The sequence below is a fragment of the Erpetoichthys calabaricus genome, chromosome 15 (assembly GCF_900747795.2).
Source record: "Erpetoichthys calabaricus chromosome 15, fErpCal1.3, whole genome shotgun sequence".
Taxonomy (NCBI): Eukaryota; Metazoa; Chordata; class Cladistia; order Polypteriformes; family Polypteridae; genus Erpetoichthys; species Erpetoichthys calabaricus.
In genome coordinates this window covers 89,083,623-89,099,905 of record NC_041408.2, presented here as the reverse complement: position 1 = coordinate 89,099,905, position 16,283 = coordinate 89,083,623, and the positions used below count along the sequence as shown (strand labels likewise).

General features: G+C 45.2%; 1 long non-coding RNA gene across 1 annotated transcript; it reads right to left on the bottom strand.

The window, feature by feature from the left end:
- Positions 1-9,294: 9,294 nt before the first annotated feature.
- LOC127525909 (uncharacterized) lies at positions 9,295-15,042 on the bottom strand. Its single transcript, XR_007933532.1, has 2 exons — positions 14,756-15,042; positions 9,295-10,470 (listed from the first exon to the last, which is right to left on the bottom strand). It is a non-coding gene; the product is annotated as an uncharacterized LOC127525909 (long non-coding RNA).
- Positions 15,043-16,283: the final 1,241 nt, after the last annotated feature.

Here is a 16,283-nt window from a genome sequence, read left to right as displayed (position 1 = left end):
CGTGTGGCTGTCACTCGAGGTTTCAGAGGTTGCTCCTGCTGAATGACCTGCCGCCATTGTTCTTCGGTCTCCCGCTGGGAGAAGGGAGCAGGACTTGCGGAGATCCCAACTGAATGCCCAGGGTGGGTGAGACAGTAACCTCAGCCAGTTTTAAAGGAGGACTGCGCCCGTTGGTGGGCATCTCCTCTGGGTGAAGAGACCTGTATGAGTAAGTAGAGGAGAAGTAGCGCGGCTTGGGATTGTTTTAAAGGATGGCAACCAGCCAGTGATTTTAATCCCGCTTTCATAATTGGAATATTTATTAATCATTTATTGAACATTTTAACCTCCACCAGCACATTTCCTTTTATTATAGATTATTTATTTATTCATAATGGAAGGAGCACCTGTACTGTTTGCATTTTGTTTGGATTGGCGTATAAAGAGCACTAGGCCCTGTTTGCATCTTATTGTATTGCTATGTGTTCTCATTGCCCGGCTCATGGCTATAGGCGGTCCTGGGGGGGTCATGAGGGACCACGGCAGCTGCAGATCATCCCGGACCATCACATCTAAGTATATGTATATCTCCAGGCTCACTTAACACCATTGTTGCAGTTGCTCGCTAACCAAAAGGCAATTCAGAGGGATCAGCAGGAGCTAAAACCAAACAAAGCAGGTTGGCCGAGTCTACAATGTAGTCTGTTCGAGCGTGACTGGCAGAACAGTTCATTACCAATTCTATTGTGGTGGCTCCTTTTCACTTCTTCTTCCCCTATCCTTCACGCTTGCCTTTTTTTTGGCTGCCAACCTTTCATCTTGGACCTGGCCGAGCCAGTCTATCCCCGTCTCACCCCTTCATCTGCTATAGAAACATGTGTGGGTCATCTGAGGTACAAGACCCCTTGGGGTTCTGCACACCTGTGCTTGCTACTCCTACTGCTTCATCATCAAACTGGTTGCCCCAACTCTTCTTATGACTTCTTGCTTCTCCTACGTATATGACATAAATTCTCAAATCTGTGTCACGGAGGGTGCCAAGGTGTTGAACGAGACATCTGTCTGTCACGAGGCCCAATCACACTGGCCAAGTAACCTTACCTTCACATCTATGTGGATATGAGGAGAACATACAAACTCCTCAAGACAACACTCGGAGGTGGGATATCAAGACAGGACACTGCATCTTGTAATTTTATGCAACGATCACCTGAGAAATGTGACAAACGAGAGGAGACCATTCACGCCGCCAAGCCCCTTTGTTTAGCTAAGCTCTCCCAGATCCTTCTTAGAGGTTCTCAAGGTTTCTGCTTCAACTCCATGTCTTGGTAGTTCGTTCCAAAGTCCTACAACTTTTATATGGAAAGGAGAACTTCCTGGTTTCAGTCCTAAATGCTCTTCCCTTCAATTTCCACCGGTGTCCTTGAGTACGTAATTCACTGGTTAGTTGATGGAATTCTGCTGGACCTACAGTCGTGGCCAGAAGTTTTGAGAATGACCCAAGTGTTGGTGTTCACCAAGTCTGCTGCTTCAGTGTTTTTAGATCTTTTTGTCAGATGTTTCTATGGTGTACTGAAGTAGAATTACAAGCATTTCAGAAATTTCAAATGCTTTTATTGACAATGACATGACATTTATGCGCAGACTCAATATTTGCAGTGTTGGCCCTTCTTTGTCTTTCAAGACCTCTGCCATTCACCCTGGCAGGATGGCAATCAACTTCTGGGCCAAATCCTGACTGATGGCAGCCCATTCTTACATAATCAATGCTTGGTGTTTGTCAGAATTGGTGGGTTTTTGTTTGTCCACCCACCTCTTGAGGACTGACCACAAGTTCTCAATGGGATTAAAGGTCTGGGGAGTTTCCTGGCCAAAGACCCCAAATTTCAATGTTTTGTTCCCTGAGACACTCGGTTCTCACTTCATGTTGGTCACCAAACTGTTGTTGGATGGTTGGGAGAAGTTGCTCTCAGAGAATGTTTTGGTCCCATTCTTTACTCAAGGCTGTGTTCTTAGGCCAAATTGTGAGTGAGCCCTGCACTGTCTTGGCTGAGATGAATGGTCTCAGGATGGGTTACTGTTGGCCTGCCACAGAACTGATGGTAGAGCTGCTCACCTTTTCTTCTCTGTTTGGGGCATCCGGAAAAAAATCAGGAAGGGGATTCATCAGAGAAAATGACTTGACCCCAGCAGTCCTCAGCAGTCCAATCCCAGAATATCAGTCTGTCCCCAATGTTTTTCTTGGCTTCTTTGCTGCCCTTCTTGACACCCACCAGGCCATCCTCTAAAAGTCTTTGCCTCACTCACACCTACCTGCTGCCATTCCTGAGCCAGCTCTGCACTGGTGGTGCCCGCAGCTGAATCGACTTTAGGAGATGGTCCTGGCGCTTGCTGGACTTTCCTGGGTGTCCTGAAGCCTTCTTCAGCTCTCTATTCTAACTCCATCAGTGTGACAGAGTGACCTCCAGGCTTGTCCTCATCGCCACTCTCACCTGTGTTAACGAGATGATCACTGAAGTGATGTCAGCAAGTCCTTTTGTGGCAGGGCTGTCATGCAGTGGTTTTTTGGGATGAAGTTCATTTTCATGGCCAAGAGAGACAATTCATCTGATCACTCGTCAGAACATTCTGAAATCGGTACAAGTTGCCATCATAAAATCCGAGGCAGCAAACTTTGTGAAACTTGATATTTGTGTCATTCTCAAAACTTTTGGCCACAACTGTAATGTATCGACGGCTTTGAGGTCTTTGAAGACCTTGATCGGTTCCCCACGTAGTCTCCACTGCTGGAGACTAAACAGGTCCGAGTTCTCCGAGTGTGTCCTCAAGCTGTGAAATGCACTTGGTTGTTCTCCTCTGCTTAGCTTCAAGTGCCGCTCTGTCTTTCTTGTAGCTTGGTGACCAGAAACTGCACACAGGATTCTCCAGATTTGGTCTCACTAGCGCGTTACAAAATCTGAACGTACCGTTCCTTGAATTACATTCAACAGTTTTGTTCATTCATCAACAATTTATTGTCCTCTAACATCGTGTCACTGCATCGCTTAGATGATGAACGTGTTGGCGCAAGATAAACCCCATCAGTCCTTTTTAAAAATTGGCTTCTGCTTTGCCTAGAAAACAATGGAGCCAATCCCACCAATCCCACCCACTGGACAAGCTTTCCACAATAAGAAAGTGACAGGAGCAGCTTGCTTAGACAGACCTTCTTTTTTATTTGTTAGGACAAAAGAGCCAGAAAAACCAATGTAGCAAAAGATTTATTGTTTTTCTTTTTAAATTTTTTTGTGGTAGTAGGCAGGGTGTGCAAACATAAAATGGATTCTAAAATTATTGCTTCATTTGGCAAATCTACTCCTCCATCGTGGTGGAGATGGGGTCCACACAGACACCTCCGGTCACCTTCGGTCAAATGAATGAGTGCGGTGGAAAGAAGTTGGAAGTTCTCGGAATCTCCTTTAAAATGTCATGCGTCGTCCGAAGGGCTGTTGAAGTATGAGCACAGGGTCATTTTTCGCTGTATTGGCTTCTGTTTGATGCTATTGGACGTCTGCGTGTGTGGGGTGACCGCGCTGGCTGGGACTAACAGGACCGCTTTCTACTGTCCACTCCAAGTGCGTTCAGATCTGACCTTTTGTTTTAATGGCAACGGCCTGACCTCCTAAAACCTGGATGTCCGATTGGTGTTCGAGCATACAGACCTCACTGGTGTCGTACATGAAGTCGCTCTTCTTACTCATTCAATGCATTTTCAAAAGGCACTGGTGGGCCAGCGGTTACGCTGCAGTGTGACGGGGTCCATTATAAGAAAGAAGGATGGCCTTCGTGGATAGAAAATAAGTGACATGTGGAAATGGAAAGTGAAGAGTTTGTCTGCATGTGCTGTGGATGCATTGCATTACCTGTATCGTAACTGTTTTGTAATAAATAAAGGTTTCATCATCATTATCATCATCTTCATAATAATCAAATATAAGAAAGAAGACATATTACAAAATCGTTTTGTTTTTTTTTCATGGCCGGAGCAGCATTCTGCAGCAGGATAGGAAGAACTGTAATCTGCAGTAACAGACCAAAAGAAAAAGAGAGAGAATTCAATACACAATCGGAGTGGAGCATCAACATCCCAGCAGAAACCCAAGCAACATTTGTATATCGGAGTTAGGCCTCGCTTAATCTTGGGAGAGCCAAAGGTGACAAACACGTACACCTGGAGACAACCAAGAGTGAATTTGGTTTAAAAGTGGGTGGGAACAATGAGACGGCCGATTCAGAGCTGAGATTTTCAAACCAATCCCAATGCCTCGTGGAGGCGGAGCTCAGAGTGGGGTGGGGTGCAAGGAGAAACCGAGAGCTCGTTAACCCCGAGTGCCACGTCTGCGGTCACGATGGGTAGATCTTCGATGGCTAGAAAAATTCTCCTTAAAAAAAAAAGACATATAAACGGGGCTGTGTGTGTGGAGGACATTTTCAATTGTTGTAAGGTTGGAAAAACCTTCCTGTGATACCGGAATTATACAAATCAAAAATGACACAAGTGAAAGATAGCGATTAAAACACCACCGTTTACAGGAGGATTAGGGCTGAAATTCGAGATCTTATAGCCTTTTACCGTTATTGAAGCGATATGTGTACCGTTGTCGGGGCGCGTCCTGCGTTCTCCGGGGTCACGATCAGCAGACGAGATGAAAGGTCGGTCTATCTATCTATCTATCTATCTATCTATCTATCTATCTATCTATCTATCTATCTATCTATCTATCTATCTATCTATCTATCTATCTATCTATCTATCTATCTAAGCCTTTTGCACTCCGCCTTATCTGATCTGAGGATAAAACCTTCTTCCCATGTCTGAATTCTTTTGTGATTAAGTTTCGTGTCTTGCCCGATTATCGACCGTGATCTATTCCTTTCATCTTAGTTTCGGTCGCTTCGTTTTATTTTGCAAGCATTTCCCGGTTTACTCAAGAAACTAGTTACCAGTTTTCCTGCCGGGTCAGGACATACATTAAAGGCTAGATCGATGATTAACTTTCTCTAGCTTAATGACGATGAAGCTGAGGGTTAATTTATTTAACCTCTCCAAGTCTACTAGACGCGCTTTCAGAAATTTAGCCCATCTTGTCTCGTGTGCGTCATCTCAGGCCAAAAACCTAGCCGTGATTTTTTTGACTCCACACTTCAGTTGTTGAAAGTATGAGAGTAAATCATTTTGAAAATGACGCGGTAACCACCATAGATAGAAGTTGACACAATACAACACGTTTGCGGTGGCTTATGGGTAGTTTGAACACACACGGCTGTTTTTTCTTGGTAGAGTAATATATGACTCTACTTTCCCCCTTTTGTATTATTAATATGTAGCCTTTGTCAGAATGCCTCCGATCTCCCAGAGTTGCCACTGTTTATCAGGTATTGTACCATATAACTTCTCTCCCCACCTTCCCTTCGACATCTACAATCTCAGGCAGTTAGGTGTAGTAAAAGACAAGCAGGAGTTAAGTTGCACTTTAAATAATGTATTATTGATAACTAGCCAACCTGCGGCATAGCATACACCACATAATCACGCCGCTTTTTTAATGATTTTTAAGCACAGGGAAAAAAATGAACATTTGAAAAATCCGTAATTTAATAAACCACCTAGAAAAGTAACATTGCAACAATGCACGCTACGGACCAACATACAATCATCGTTCAGTACGCACTGCCTAAGCTCATGTGCCGCCCCCAACTCCTCACCTGAGTCGCTGTCGTCTGTGCACCTCTGAGCCACGTTGTCTTTTCATTGTTCTTTGCAGTTCTGGCTGCTTTTCTATATATAATCCACCAAGTCACCCGACCATGGTAGTAGCAATTTGTGTGTACAAAGGGCACGGACATAATCAGTGCAAGCGTATGACCTGCACTTACTGGGAATTCCTTGTTCGTGGGGAACAATTGCAAGCCCCGGTCTCCATCACGAATGGGGTTCAATGGCTTACCCATGCTGGGTAGACACACGTTGATCCATTCAGTGTAGCGCGTGTGCAGCACCGGACATCCAAGGGCATCACAGACCTGTTAATGCTCAATCTCACGTGGCTCAAAGCCACTTGTCTCTCTAAGAAGTTGGACGCCGAACGCTTGGCAATCGCGTAACTATTTAGCAGTAGAGAGTCTCATTCGTTTTCGGAATTAACCAGACAAATCGCTCCACCAACTAAGTACGGCCATGCAACACCACCCACAGAAACGAGAAAGAGCTATCAATCTGTCAATCCTCTCCGTGTCCGGGCCGGGTGAGGTTTCCCGTGTTGAGTCAAATTAAGCAAAATTTGTGTGTGGTGAGTTGTTGCGTCCGGGCACATGAGCAGGCACTGTGAATGCCTTGAGAGCGTGGGTGGACGCGTGCTCGAGTTGGTGGGCTGGGCTTTGTGAGTTGACTGACATGGCTATTTTTTGCGTATCCCATGATTGTCTTCCGGCAGTGTGAATGCCTTGAGAGACAGGGTGTCCTTGTTTGGTGAGTTGTTGCAGTTTGTGAGTTACCAGCGTGTAAAACCATTGCAGATTTTAACAGTCAGGCAGGTGGGCAGGCGTTCTCGTCCTATGGTCTTAGAGTTGGTGGGCGTGGCACTGTGTTGTCGGTGGGCGTGGCTCTGTGAGTTGTCGGCGTATCCCATCATCTTAGCGTTGGCGGGCGTGGCTATATCGTGCGTATCCAATGGTTGTCTTGCCTGTTCTGTGGGCTTAGTGAATTATATATATAGATATTCATAAATAATAACAATATGCAACGTGCATTTGAATATTGGCAACCATACAGCCTGATAAATGCTGATGTGTACTTTCAAGTGGCACACAGACTTGTTAGTTACTTAAAATGTCTCTAGTTAAGTCCTCATTTTTGGTCAGGTTTCAGGCCACATGCCTGTCTCAATATGGCTGCCGAGCCGTGCTCTTCATTGTGTTGTCCTTCTCAGTTCATGGTGTGTGTGAGATGCTCTTTCATCAGTTTGGTATGAGAGAGAGAGAGTGAGGTAAAGCAAGCAAATGTATAGGTTTTCTGCCCACCCCTAGAGCCAATAGGGCGTCCTGGTACTTAAGGGCTTTTGATACAAGCCAATTCCAAGTAGCCATACGTCAGACCAATGGGGGGACAGAACACCTTCACACCTGCCCTCCAAACCAGGTGTTAAGGTAAAGCTTGGCAGTTAGGCAGCCTGGTTTTCCTGTGGGGGTTGAGAGAGAGTCCTGCAGAGAAATATTAGCCAGAGTTGTTTGAGGCACTTCACCTAACCCTGTCGTAAAATTACAAAGAGACTTAGTCCTAAAAGGGGGTAGGGGTTCTTAAACCATCAAACCATTGCTGTTATTATCACTAATCCAACACTAATATTACATTTGCTAAGTCTATGTTACAAATAAAGACATACAAAATATTAATCAACTTGAATACAAAATTTCCCATCACAACAATGGCGCAGAACTCTGCTGTTAGACTAGTTGGAGTCAAAGTCAAGCGAACACAGCAACTGCACCAATGATGAGCGGCGCGTTGTCGTGAGATTTATTTGGGCAGAGGGAGTGAGACCTGCTGAAATTCACCAACGGATGTTGGCTTGTGTGCGGACCAGTAAGCTGTCAGGGTACCCATCTTGTGCGAAATCGACAGTCATCAAAGCACTATGGGATGTGCAGATCCACGGCAGATATCCAAACGTGCAGCTAGAGCGGACAACGTAATCCACTGGTCTTCTCAGATGAAGGCGTTCGCCATGTCGATGGTGGGCTCATGCGCGATGTTGATGGTCGACCAGATCTTCTTCCTGCTTTAAGCCTTTCTACCCATTCATAAATGCTGTTTTCACCTCCATACTGGACCAACATCCTTCAGCGGATTTCAGCAGGTCTCACTCCCTCTGCCCAAAGATCTCTCGCTACGAGACGTTATTCCACAAGGGATGTTCAAAAAGTTTGTGCTTTTTTTTTAACTCTGTTTATTAAAAATTTCAAAAATAAATGACATCACTTTTGTAATAATAGTCACCTTCCTTTGCGATGCAATTTTCCCAGCGTTGTCCTTCCGACTTCACCGCTTCCAATGATAATATAAAAGTGCAGAAACTTTTCGAAGGTCCCTCATACAATGGTGCGGCCCTGTAGCAGAGTGTCCATGTAGTTTCAACTGGACTAAAGGCAGAGAGCTGTTTTGTGCGTGTCCAAACTACCCATAATTCACTGCAAATGTGTTGGATTGCGTCAGCTTCTATCCATTGCGGCTAGCGTGTAATTTAAAAATTGCGTTTGTGTTCTGGTTTTAACAGGACGGTTCTTCCAGAGCAAACTGTGAATGTTTGATAGGTGTGATCAATAAATACTTGAAAGATTATAATATTGTGTGTTGTTAAGGTAAGCATATTGTGTCTGTCTATACTTGTGACACAGCTGAAAATAGGATCATCCATCCATCCATTATCCAACCCGCTATATCCTAACTACAGTGTCACGAGGGGTCTGCTGGAGCCAATCCCAGCCAGCACAGGGCACAAGACAGGAAACAAACCCTGGGCAGGGCGCCAACCCACCACAGGGCCCACACACACACACACCAAGCACAATTTTGGATCGCCAATGCACCTAACCTGCATGTCTTTGGACTGTGGGAGGAAACCCACGCAGACACGGGGAGAACATGCAAACTCCACTCATGGAGGACCCGGGAAGTGAAACCAGGTCTCCTAACTGCGAGGCAGCAGCATTACTCACTGCGCCACCGTGCCGCCCGAAAACAGGATCACTTTAATGCAAACCCATTGATACAGAAAACCAGGTGGTCATGCATGTGTGGCTGGGGACCACCTCCCTGGCTTAAATGAGGTAGGCAGTACCACCCCGGGACGAGAGAGAGAGGCACTGATGCTAACAGAGGGGTTCTCCTTCCCCCTCTGAAACCAAGAAAAACAACCAAAAGGGATGAATGATTCCATCCCCATCACCCAAAGGAAAATCTGCGCCTTCCGGTCTCCACCCTATAACACCAGCCCATTCCCAGAAGATGGCATCAGGTGCTATACTGACTAGATCACAGGACGGAGCTCCTACTAGCCATGACAACGCTTACTGCTAATATCACTACTGTTGTTTTGGAGTCGTTACTGGCTGTCTTTTTTGTTGATATTAAACGGGGTGACCAGGCTGGTGCCCCGTCCTTTCTTTGGTTCTCTGACTTGTCTGCCTGTGCGGTCACTTCTTACACGGGTCATGTCACATACTTCTTCTTGCTACTGTATTCTGTCTCAGTGTTGAGTCTTTACTTGTGTTTCTTCTTCTCTCACTCCCTCACATATTTGTCTGTGCAGAAACGGGACACTGCAAACTAAAGTGTGAAGGGTGGGTTTCCAGGAGCAAACCCCGTGGGCGGAGTCTTTTCCGTGGCAGATTCTGCTGCGATTCCCTACAGACGTTTTTGGCGAGTTGTCTCCAGACGTGTGTTCTCATTTGGCCCCACGAGCTTGCCACCAAGCCAGACTTCTGTACTCCAGCATTGGCCGGGATGAACTCGGTGAGAAAGCCCACCGCTGTAATCACAATGAAACAGCACCTGATAACGTGAGCTTTGGACACTTTAGCTGCAAACTCCTACCTGAAGTAAACAAAAGCGAGGCTTAAATAACTGGAGTGTCACCGGCGAGGAATCACTCAGGGTTCCGTCCTTCTCCGTTTCTTGTCCTCACACAGACTGGCAGGCTGCAAACCCGGGGGCTCCATGTCAGAAGCAAGTGATTAAGCAGCTTTACAAAATGAGATTCACTCCTGACTTGGGGGGGTCTTTGGGTTGATGGCCAACTTCTCCATGCGGGGACGTGAAAATGGAGGGGACCTCATCAGTGACACTTGGTTTCATTTAACGCAGCAATGATGTTAATAATTATATTCAGCATTAGTGAAAGTTACTTTGCAATGACTTTCTTGTAATTTCTGTCATTTTGTCACTTCTATCGAGTGCTTCGACACAGCATTTGAACTAAATTGGGGTCCGAGGACCCTTTTACTCCTGGCATTAATATGCATTTTTGGTGATCTTGTTGGGAAAGTTTTTTTTTTCCCAAATTTATTTATTCCAAATTACTTTTTCTATTGCTTACCTTTGTGTATTATAAATATGTTATATTTTTGACATCATCATAATGTAATTATAATTAATAATACATTTTATTTCTATGGCACCTTTCCCACGCTGAAGGTGCTTTGTTTTTATTTATTTTCCTTTGGTCTTCACCGTTTTAGGAATTCTCTCATGGAGGTGCCCATGTGGGTTACTGCTGCCATGTCCGCTGCCACACACATTCTAACAGTGTCATTAAGTGTCATCACTGGAGGAACATTTGAGTGCCACTTTAACTTCATCCACATACAAAACTCATGTTAACGCCAAGTGTAGAGCGGGGACCTCAGAAAGCACCAAAAGCACAGACTTACTTAGTGCATCAGGCCACCGCGGGACTGGAAAAAAAACAAATACAAATATCACAAATAAATTATGATTGAGTGACAGAATAACAGTTATCCATGAAGAAAATGAAAAATGTATTGTAATCCATCCATTATCTAACCCGCTGAATCCGAACACAGGGTCACGGGGGTCTGCTGGAGCCAATCCCAGCCAATACAGGGCATAAGGCAGGAACCAATCCCGGGCAGGGTGCCAACCCACCACAGGACACACACAAACACACCAAGCACACACTAGGGCCAATTTAGAATCGCCAATCCACCTAACCTGCATGTCTTTGGATTGTGGGAGGAAACCGGAGCGCCCGGAGGAAACCCACGCAGACATGGGGAGAACATGCAAACTCCACGCAGAGAGGACCCGGGAAGCGAACACAAGTCCCCAGGTCTCCCAACTGCGAGGCAGCAGCGCTACCCACTGTGCCACGGTGCCGCCCATGTATTGTAATGCATCATTTAAATCATTTACCAATTTTTTAAAGCCAGTTTTTTTTTTTATTGCAGGGTTGCAGAAAGCAGGAGCCAATCCCAGAAAGCATCTGGTCCAGGATGGGAAGGAGCCAGAGGTGTAAAATAACAAAGGACGAGTCAAGTCAAGTTGGGGAGCCCGCACTGGTATGGCGTGTTGCTGCACCCACTACACGATGAAACAGCTTGGGATCCCAGTTGGCAACCCCCCCGAGCAGACACGCTGTCCAGTCCCACCCTCCGGAAATGACCCTCAATCTGCCACAGCCAGGTGTTAAGTTGGAGACCCTGTGGCCTGTGTCCAGCCACTCGGGTCCCCAACAATGAGGATCTGAGGATCAACCTCGGAGAAACGAGCCACATGGCCGTAGTGCCATAACTCCACAGTTTTCAAACTTTTCTGAACAAGTACCACTACGCGAGGACCAGTAAACTGAAGTACCACTGTCAATGAATCATTAATTTACGCCAGTGTTGTTTTGAAGAAAAAGTCCCTATAATCACTATAATGACTATAATGTGATATTAAACTAATTAAGGAAATGGGTGCCCGCGCTAATAAAAGCCAGCTTGGAGTCTTCCACGCATTTACAGTAGTATACTTATGCTATATATGATTATATGAAACATATTGGCATTCTAGCAACATCGATTTGTGGAAAATAAAGGACCACACGAGTACCACTTGGCATGACTTGACGTACCACCAGTGGTACGTGTACCATAATTTGAAAACCGTGGCCATAACTGACGTTCCCTCAACACAAAGTCAAACCAGCGGTACCCAAGGATTCTCCGAAGAGACACAGTACCAAAGGAGTCCATCTCAGGTCACTGGATAGCGTCCATGTCTCACAAACAGGAAGCACCAGGACTGTAAAGACTTGGACCTTCGTCCTTTTTGCATAGATATCGGGAGCGCCACAAATCCCTTTCCAGTGACCTCATGACCCCTCTCATGCTCTCCCAATCCGTCTACTGACTTCATAGGAAGAGTCACCAGAGTCGCATGAATGTCACTGCCCAGGTAAGTAAGCCTCTTGCTGAGGTCAACACTCTCTCCGCAGAGAGACACGCTGCTGATGGCCGTCCCTAAGAGGTCATTAAAGGCCTGGATGTTGGTTATCAGGACACTCACAATCCCAGACACTCAGACTCCTCGCTCAGTCTCTTGAGAGCCCCGATCAGAGCCTAAATGGACTCCACGAAGATCACAGCAGCGTTGGCAAAGTCATCTAGGTTTAGGTTTATTTGTCATATATAGGTTAACACAGGGTCAACATACAATGAAATGTGCATGACGAGAAAAACAAATCACTCAGCCTAGATCCAATAAAGCTAAAAAAAAAAATGACAAGTTAAAAATAGACTAGCCATATAAAATAAAATGTGTATGTTTTAAAGAAAGTTATAGAGCAATATGAGATGAATGAGCAGCAAGTACAAATGACAGTTATTGCACAGATAATGTTTTATAAGTACAGATGCATATTCCATAAAGTGCAGATGTATGTTCCAGTCAGTATTCCAGTCAGTGCAATGTAGGTGTAATGTACAGTAAGTATAATTAAGTGTTCAGGTGTTGCTGTTGAGGAGTCGAATGGCCTGGTGATAAAAACCGTTCTTAAGTCTTGTAGTCCGAGCAGCCAGACTCCTGTATCGTCTGCCAGACGGTAACAAGGAGAACAGCTGGCGTGCTGGATGGCTGTGGTCCTTTATGATGTTGCTTGTCTTACGCAAGCACCGATGGAGGTAAATGTCTTCAATGGCAGGGAGACTCTTGCCCGTGATGTGCTCTGCTGCCTTCACCACTCTCTGTAGTGATTTCCAGCTGCTGGCAGAGCAGCTCCCATACCAGACGGTAATGCAGCCCGTCAGCAGAGACTCGACCACACTCCTGTAAAAGTTTGAGGTGATGTTGGCATTCATGCCAAACTTCCTCAGCCTCCTCAGGAAGTAGAGCCGCTGGTGAGCTTTCTTGACCACAGTGTTTATGTGGAGGTTCCACGAGAGATCCTCGGTGATGTTTACTCCGAGGAACTTGAAGCAGTTAACAGGCCTAAAGTCAAGATCTGTGAATCTTTCTTCACCAACAGAAGCCCCACAGCTGCTGGACCCCACGACCCTGCCCAACACCCAGTCCATACAAGCACTGAGCAGAGTAGGAGCAGAGCAGACCCCTGACAGACCCCACAATCAACTGGTAAAAACACAGAGGTCCTGCCTCCACTCTGCACAGCACTCACAGTACCAGAGTACAGGCCGGCCATGATATCCAGCAACCTCCAGGAGATCCCGCAAACCCTCAGGATGTCCCACAGGGAAGCTCGATCAACCAAGTCGAACGCTTTACGAAAATCGACAAAGGACGAGGGGTAAACCAAAAAGTAAAAATGAAACGGTAACTGCATTGCACAGAAGCTGAGACAGTTACCCCAAGGAGACTTACATTTTATGATACAATCAGTTCCGTGTCTTTCGGTTTCGGGACACAGGCAGGTCGAGTGACTTGCTCAGGGTCACACATTGGTGTCAGTAGTAGGATCTGAACTCACAAGCTCAGGGTTTGAAGTCCAAAGCTTTACCCACTCCACCACGTTTGTGATGGCTTATGTGTAGTTTGAGCACACACAGCAGAACACTCTGCCGCTGCTCTATTTGAAGCCATGCTGAAATGAACATGGGCGCTCCCCTCCATTGTGAGATTGCACTACTGTTAAACGACATGCCGTTTGGGAAGAAGGAGGGAAATCTGTTGAAGTTCATCAAAGGATGTCGGCTCAATACGGAAGTGAAAACAGCAGCAGAAAGGGTTAACGGAGAAAGAACAAGTGTAACCAACGAAGCTCAATCTGGTCAACCATCAAACAAACATCGACATTGGGGAAGACGTTGTCCACTGCTGCTGCACATTTGGGTATCCGCTATGGATCTGCACATCCCGTAGTGCATGAGGACTTGAGGTGCTGCAAGATGGCTACCCAAAACAGCTTACTGATCTGCAGAAGCCAACATCAGTTGGTGCCACACCTGAGGTCATCGTCGTGACACGGACTGCTCAAAGGTAGGACTGCGTGTGCGGGATTTATTATTCTACAGTGCATTGCTGAAGCACAAATATTGTGCTAGTGGTGTTTAAAAATTAAATTAATGTATTGTGTTCTCTAGAAAAAGCTTTGTACAGGCTACTTATCATAAAATGTACTTTTACTTTTGGGGGTGGCACAGTGCCTGCAGTAAGGAGACCAGGGTTGGCATCTGCTCGCCATGTCTGTGTGGATTTCTTCTGAGTGTTCCAGTTTCCTCCAACAACATGAAGTTTAGGTGAGCTGGTGACATTAAATTGGCCCCTGTGTGTGTGTGTGTGTGTGTTTGCCCTGCGATGGTGGGGTTTGTTCCTGTCCTGCACCCTATGCTAGCAGGGACAGGCTCCAGCAGCTCCAGTGACCCTGATCAGGATGAAGCAGGTTAGAAAATGACTGACTTTTACTTTTGGTACGTGACTACATTTAAAAGCAGATCTTTTTTATTTTTTAACCTCTACTCAAGTATTTTTAATTGAAATACTTTGTATGAATTACTTGATAAAAATACTTTTGACTTTTACTCAAGTATCATTTCTGGGTACTTTTTACAGCTATGCAAGCAACCCTGGATGAGACTGTAGGAAATCATCAAAGTAAAAAAGTAAAATAAATCCAATGAAATACACTTAGCAGCCAAACTGTTATGAAAGAAAAATGGAATGACATCTCATGTGGATTTGTAGGAATACTGGAAATGGGCTTAGCATGTGTAGGCTGCACACCTGACATCATTCGCTTTCTCCTTTGTGCTCCTGCCTGCTTGGCACCCGGTGCTGCTGGGAGAGGCTGCACCTGCCTGTAATAGAAAAAGAGGGGTTCAGAAAAAGGGGTTGGGTGGTTTTATTCAGTTCAGGTGTCAAATAGTGTATTGTCCATTTATAACTTTAAAGTATGGCACTTATTTACAAATGCAGGTAAAATTAAAGAAAGACATTCCATAAAAATTCACAGCACCATCGGACAAAGAGGCGGAGAGAAAGATGGAGAGTATGCCATAGTCCTTATCTCTCTCTGATTCTCTTTCTCATATATATTCATACTGTACTGTATTGTGTGTGTATATATAATATACAGTCATGAAAAAGTTTGGGAACCCCTCTTAATTCTTTGGATTTTTGTTTCTCATTGGCAGAGTGTTCAAAGTAGCAACTTCCTTTAAATATCTGACATGCCTTATAGTAACAGTAGGATTTCAGCAGTGACATTAAGTTTATTGGATTAACAGAAAATATGCAATATGAATCATAACAAAATTAGACAGGTCCATAAATGTGGGCACCCCAACAAAGATATGACATCAATACTAAGTTGAGCCTCCTTTTGTCCTCTAGACGCTGTCCTCCTATAGCCTCTGATGAGTGTCTGATTCTGGATGGAGGTATTGTTGACCATTCTTCATACAAAATCTCTCCAGTTCAGTTCAATTTGATGGACAGCCTGCTTCAAATCATCCCATAGATTTTCTCTGATATTCAAGTCAGGGGACTGTGACGGCCATTCCAGAACATTGTACTTCTCCCTCTGCATGAATGCCTTTGTAGATTTCCAACTGTGTTTTGGGTCATTGTCTTGTTGGAATATCCAACCCCTGCGTAACTTCAACTTTGTGACTGATGCTTGAACATTATCCTGAAGAATTTGTTGATATTGGGTTGAATTCATCTGACCCTTGACTTTAACAAGGGCCCCAGTCCCTGAACTAGCCACACAGCCCCACAGCATGATGGAACCTCCACCAAATTTGACAGTAGGTAGCAGGTGTTTTTCTTGGAATGCGGTGTTCTTCTTCTGCCATGCAAAGAGCTTTTTGTTCTGACCAAATAACTCCATTTTTGCCTCACCAGTCCAAAGCACTTTGTTCCAAAATGAATCTGGCTTGTCTAAATGAGCATTGGCATACAACAAGCGACTCTATTTGTGGCGTGAGTGCAGAAAGGGCTTCTTTCTCATCACCCTGCCATACAGATGTTCTTTGTGCAAATTGCTCTGAATTGTAGAACGATGTACAGATACACCATCTGCAGCAAGATGTTCTTGCAGGTCTTTGGAGGTGATCTGTGGTTGTCTGTCACCATTCTCACAATCCTGCTCATATGCCGCTCCTGTATTTTTCTTGGCCTGCCAGACCTGCTGGGTTTAACAACAACTGTGCCTGTGACCTTCCATTTCCTGATTCCATTCCTTACAGTTGAAACTGACAGTTTAGACCTCTGAGATGGCTTTTTGTAGCCTTCCCCTAAACCAGGAGAC